The sequence below is a fragment of the Papaver somniferum genome, chromosome 7 (genome assembly GCF_003573695.1).
Source record: "Papaver somniferum cultivar HN1 chromosome 7, ASM357369v1, whole genome shotgun sequence".
NCBI lineage: Eukaryota > Viridiplantae > Streptophyta > Magnoliopsida > Ranunculales > Papaveraceae > Papaver > Papaver somniferum.
In genome coordinates, this window is record NC_039364.1 from 158,496,008 (window position 1) to 158,502,589 (window position 6,582).

At 38.1% G+C, this 6,582-nt stretch overlaps 1 long non-coding RNA gene across 3 annotated transcripts; it reads right to left on the reverse strand.

Moving 5' to 3' along the window:
- Positions 1-1,556: 1,556 nt before the first annotated feature.
- On the reverse strand, positions 1,557-4,809 carry LOC113298884. Of its 3 annotated transcripts, none has more exons than XR_003334450.1 (8): positions 4,355-4,809; positions 4,136-4,248; positions 3,620-3,813; positions 3,390-3,489; positions 3,254-3,307; positions 2,829-2,873; positions 2,350-2,707; positions 1,557-1,864 (listed from the first exon to the last, which is right to left on the reverse strand). It is a non-coding gene; the product is annotated as an uncharacterized LOC113298884 (long non-coding RNA). The 3 variants fall into 3 exon arrangements; XR_003334451.1 differs by having other exon boundaries at positions 3,591-3,813; XR_003334452.1 differs by lacking the exon at positions 3,620-3,813.
- Positions 4,810-6,582: the final 1,773 nt, after the last annotated feature.

Consider the following 6,582-nt stretch of genomic DNA (forward strand, 5'->3'; position numbering starts at 1 on the left):
CATAGCTGGCATGGCTTTAACATGGTTAGGCGTGGCCAAGCTAGGATTTTGGCATAGTTTAGGCGCAGCCAAGAACTAGGGTTTTGTCATTGTTTGGGCGCGACCAAAATTAGGGCTTGGTGTTGGGCCAAAGGTTTCCATGCGTTAGCTGGTGATCTTGGACGGCTAAGATCTGCATCTTAGATGGAAGGGTGGTCGTTGATTGTTGCAACCCTTCGTTTTGGCTGCCAATGGCGTGAAGGAAAGGCTAGCATGGTTTCGGCGCAGCGGTGCGGCTGGCATGGTTGGCATGCCATGGCGCGAAGATGTGTCTGGCACAGCATGCCATTGGCACATGTGGCATGGTTAGGATGCCTTGGCGTGGAGATGTGGCTGGCACGGCATACCATTGGCACATGTGGCATGGTTGGCATGCCTTGGCGTAGAGATGTGGCTGGCACGGCATGCCATTGGCACATGTGGCATGGTTAGCATGCCTTGGCGCGGAGAGGTTTCACGACATGCCATTGGCACATGTAGCATGGTTGGCATGCCTTGGCGTGGAGGACTTGAACGGTTGAGATCTGCATCTCAGATGGAAGGGTGGTCGTTGATCGTTGCAACCCTTCGTTTTGGCAGCCAGCGGCATGAAGGCGTGGCCGACATGGCTTTGGCACGGTTTAGGCGTGACCAAGCTAGAATTTTGGCATAGTTAGGCGCGGCCAAAAACTAGGGTTCGGCGTTGGGCCAAAGGTTACCACACGTTAGCTGGCGACCTTTGACGGCTAAGATCTGCATCTCAGATGGAAGGGTGGCCATTGATTGTTGCAACCCTTCGTTTGGAAGCCAGCGGCATGTGGTAGGGCCGGCATGGCTTTGGCATGTGTTAGGCGTGGCCAAGCTAGGATTTTGGCATAGTTTAGGCGCGGCCAAGAACTACGGTTTAGGCATAGTTTGGGCGCGGCCAAAATTAGGACTTGGCGTTTGGGTCAAAGGGTACCACACGTTAGGTGCCGAACTTGTATGGCTGAGATTTGCATCTCAGAAGGAAAGGCAGTCGTTGATTATTGCAGGCTTCGTTTTGGCAGTCAGCGCCGTGCACGGCGAGGAGGAGGCACGGCATGCCATTGGCACATGTGGCCGCGCCTAAACTATGCCAAAATCCTAGCCACTGTTTTGAAAAAGATTGCATTCCTTATTATATATAAATGTATTAGTTCATGAACAAATCGATTTTAGAATATAACCTACTCAAGTATACAAATGGGTACGCATACCTAAGTGGCCGGACTAAGTTTGGGTTCTCCACACTAGTGGAAAATGCAAAAAATAAGTCTGCGAAAAATACACTTAAAATCATCAAAAAGGACTGCTTTCGGGAGCCCTATTATTCTCAAAATGACTGATCCTGGGAGCCCTATAAGTTTTCAAATTACGTCTCCCTTTAACAGCATGAATGATAAAACTGAGAAACACAGTCAGTTTACTGGATTATAATTTATAAAAAAAAATGAAATTGATTCAGCTAGATTCCAAAACTGACCTAGCTGAATCAAATAAAATTGCAACGAACAAGAAACTAAAGTTCAATTTACATTCAAATACAACCTGAATTCTTAAGTAAATCATTCCCATTCAATTAAGCTTACAATTCATTATACGAATGAATAACACACTGATTATAGCGTGGATTCAGAATAACCAAAAATTGTAAACAAAACCTGAATCAGCACCAATACAAGTTCTAAATTTTCTTAAAGATAAGTACAAACTAACAAAATGAGCACCAATACAAGTTCTAAGTTTTCTTAAAAGATAAGTACAAACTAACAAAATGATAAACTATCTGATGAAGAACTGAGCTGCGCAACTCAGAATCGCATACCTGTAGCAAAAATAAGCTTGTGCATTAGTTTACAAACTAATTTCAACATGACAAGAATGGACTGTTCAGAGATAATATAGAAAACAATCTGCAATTCATTCGCCATACGTAGCTTGACCTACACATAAAAGGATTGTGTATAAGACTAATACAAGAGATGCTAGGGCATGCTAACAAGGGATTACTCTTTAAGATTTCAGAACAACTTGATTCATAAACAAATTCAACTAGAAGTTTGTACAATTCAAATGTCCACCAACCATTAATTCATTCCGAGGTTTCAACTACTTGAGGATCCTTTATGTGGAGAAATAAGAGGTGCAGGTTCTTAAGACAAACATAAGAAAATATTGGAGCCAATGTGTACTTATTACCCATGAACTTAGTCAAACATATCTGGTTAACTACGTATGGATTAGATAAATATAAACTTTGACAAAACAAATGCAATTGCTTATACAAACTTGAACAATAGACAAACTCACCTTGTTAAGGAACAGGGTCCCCGACAGTACTGTAAAGGGTATATTGCATGTTTGTCGTCTGTACAGAAAAATCATTTCATCCGGATTAAACTTTCGCTACTACAACCAAACTAAACTAATCAGATCCTTAATTCTCTTAAAAATGACCATAAGATGAAATCAAAATAGTTAACGTGGTAGAATCCAGTGGAATTGAACCCAAGACATAAATTGAGAAGTCCAGTAGACACGCCATTTATGATACCCAATAGCATTACAGTTTGGGTATCAATTGCCTTGGTCTCAAAAACACTGAATCTTTGTGCCCCATGAAGTGTGCAAAATGCAACCATTAGATGCCAACTAGTTAATGTTATAGCTGCAAAAAAAGAGGTTGAAAGTTAAAAAGAGTGTGAATCAGAAGATTTCAGAACATAAATACGTTGTAAATGTAATCAATAATACACTAAAATATAAATGGGCCTGTGAGATTGAAATACCTTATCCCCGTCATCATCGGAATCACACCAAAGCTAGTGAGCGTTCTGCAGATCAACAACTGGTAAAATTAAAGCAAGTGAAGTTCATGCTTACCTACAAAAGTATCAAAATGAGTAACATGCATGGTAGCTTATGTTCTCATATAGTTTTAGTAAAATTATTTCTATCAAATACTGTAACCAGTCCTCCAAAGATATAAAATCTGCGAGCCAAATTCATATACACAAAACTAAGTATTCTATTTGGATAAATGAAGGACGCACTGTACTAGATAAGATGGTAGCTATTGTTTAGTTTGTTACATCTATAAAAATCGGTGGACACATTTTTAAAAGCACGCACTGTTCTCATAAATCTTATACGAGACGAAACCATTTGCCAGGTTCCTCATGTATTAATAGACTATCTCTCCTCAGAATATTACCTTAACAAATGTCGAACAATGGCGTTATTAGTGCTTGAGCAACTTCATATTTGCCTGCAATGAGAGTGTTAAAAGAAATCAAACAATGTGTACAAAATGGGAACATCATGGAAGAGTTTTAAAATCGAAATTTTACTTTCTGAGTTTGCATTGTGCTCCTTTTCCAGATGCAAGTGCGCAGGATATTATAATCCTAACAGGCTTAAAATTGGATTTTTTAAATAAGGCGAACCATCCTGGATCAACAACAGATAACTGCCTCAAATCTCAAATAATAATTACAAAAAATATGCAATATCATAAATGAACTTTAGAAAAAGCAAGTAAAATGCAGTACAAATAGATTAACCGGGACATTTTAGCTACCCAGTGTCACTAGATTAACTGGAAACATGACATCAAATTCAGAAGCAGACACCGCAGAGAGGTACAAAAATAAGTTCATTGCTTTGGCGGGGAATCTTAGTTTCTTCAAAGATATCTGACCCAATTAATCTTCGGCTTAGTAACTAAACTTAGGTAAAACTCCAAAAAATTTCTCAACTCTTCAGTCATAAGCCCTGCACCACAGAGCAAACCATTACAATATAACTACAACCAACCTAACAAAAAGCACCAGCACAGTAACAAAAACATAGGAGTACAAATAAAATGGAAGAAAAACCCCTCTCAGGCACAAAGTTCATCCACTCATGAAAACCCGAGTATAAAAATTGAGAACCGATACAAAAATTGAATAACTACTAACAGCCTAAACAATTCAAATCAATCAAAAATATCCCAAATCCACATATTTAAACCGTAACTAAGCAAAATCAATTAAAATTAAGGAAAACCTAATTTGAGAAATTGAAATCAGAGGAAGTAATAATGTTTTTATACCTTAAAATTTGTTTCTCATGAAGTTGTTGAATCTGTTCATCCAATCCGTTTCACCACCATCCAAACTGTACTTCTTAGAATTCTCCTTACAGATAGATAAGATATCCTTTAACCTACGGTGATAAAACACAAAACAACACTTCAGTAACAATCTACACAAAATTTATAAGGAACAATTATGATTTGCAAAAAAAAAAATTAACTAGGAAAAAAACCCACCTCTTAGATTTCGATCTCTAAGACTACTAATTACTCCTCCTTCACCATCTGGTTCTGTAGCTTAATCATTAAACCCAAAAAACCTTTGATTTAGATCTAAAAGTTCATAGAACATCTGATTGAATCTCACTTGATCTGCTCTTTCATTACCAACAGTATTTTCAGTTTGCAATTGGAGTTGGCAGATTAAAATCTTCCATCGATGTACATAGTGACAGAGTTTTCATGGAGTAACAAATGATTTCAGGTTAGTTATGATGTAAAAAACTTAGGGTTTCAATGATGAATCTGAGTAGGAGAGAAGATGAAGAGAGTCTACAATTTAGATTTTCATTCGTTTTGGAGTAAAAACTCAGATGTTGTAAGATATCTGAGAGAGAAGTAAAGGAAGACTGAGGTAAGGAACCAAATCTGGGAAACTGGGACTATAGAAACGTCTTCCATGATAGCTTGTTTTACTTTGGGTCATTAATAGGACTACCTTTGGAAGCCCAAAAAATAAAATAAGGCCCCGGAAGTCTTAATTATAAATGAATGATTTTTTTAGGGAGCATGATTTTTTTTGAGGGCACCATGATTTTATTAGGCCACCTTCCCTATAGTGATAAGGGGTATCCTAAAACGTTGAAATGACTAACCTACCCTTAACCTAATTTAATTTAAAACCAACCTAATAACCACCTATATATATAACCACCACCTCCTCCCACCACCACCGCCGATTACCACCACCACCACCTCTGATTATCACCACCACCAACCACCGATTACCACCACCACCACCGCCCACCACCGCCGATTACCACCACCACCACCTCCGGTTATCACCACCACCAACCACCGATTACCACCACCACCTCCTCCCACCACCACCACCACCGCCTATTTAAGAAATGTAACAACATCAATGCAATCACAATTAAGTTCGGTTACATAATAATTTTATCGGTATAAAAGACGCCAGCCGCAACCTGATTCTGCCATGGGACCATTCCGGAAGTATTTTCCAACAAACCCTTCGCTTTAATTTGATTTTGATTGCTTCAATCGAATAGAAATCATCAAAATAGAGTTTTAATAGGAGTTACAGAGCCATGTTCGGTTAGGTCGATTTTCCAAAAAACCCTAGTTTACTAACCGAACTTCTTGAAAATGAAGAACACGAAGAACAATTCGGTTCTATTGGATTTAAAACTAAGTCACCGAACTCTCTGTTCGGTAGTTTCGCAAAAAAATTTAAAATTACAAAGTAACCGAACTCCACCCTTAGAATCGGAAAAAAAAAACAAATCCAGTCTAACCGAACTGTGTTGTTGTGGCCACGATGTTGAGTTCCAAAATAACCGAACTTAGCCAATAGAGTTCGGTTTGTTCGCAAAAAATTTTAAAACTACAAAGTAACTGAACTTAGCCAATAGACGCTGGAACTTCACAATTTTATCGCAGAAACCGAACTCAAAGTTCGGTTGGTTAGCTGTTAGGTTCAAGTTTGCGAAAGAACCGAACTTTGTAAACTTATATACTCTTATATTACGTAAAGTTCGGTTAGATCAAAAGTGCATGCAGTTTGCGAACCAACCGAACTTTGTACACCAAAGTTCGGTTAGTTGAGAACCAACCGAACATAACGTTGTAACTCCTAGAAATTCTATTATTAGAGAGTTCGGTAACCTGCGTGTTTGGAACAAGTAACCGAACTACACTTTCAAATGAGTTCGGTTACTTGTTCATCTCACGAGGCAACCGAACTACATCTTCAGATGAGTTTGGTTACTTGTTCTTCATATAAAGTAACCGAACTGTTCAAAATCCATTCCAAATCCGGATCATTTTGAAGATTAACAAATATTCTAGGAGAGGATGGAGATGAATAATCAGATGAGTTTTCATCATTTGAATACTCAAACTTAGTGAATTGGAAAAAAAAATTATTTTCCATGTTTTTCTCCTTCATCTTCTCTAACTCTACTCTCTCAAAAATTCTACTCAACTAATAATAAACCCATCTTTTAATTTAATCTCACTAATTGTTTTTAACTAAATCATTCACTAATCATAACCTAAAATTAGTTAAGAGGGTAGATTAGGTATTAAATATATAACTAGATATGGGGTGACCTACAATTGCTTCTAATGCCTTTACCCAAAATAAAACCATGGTCCCCCAAAAAACACTATGGTCCCCAAAAAATCGTTCTTATAAATCCTGATCAGACTTAAAAAGTCCA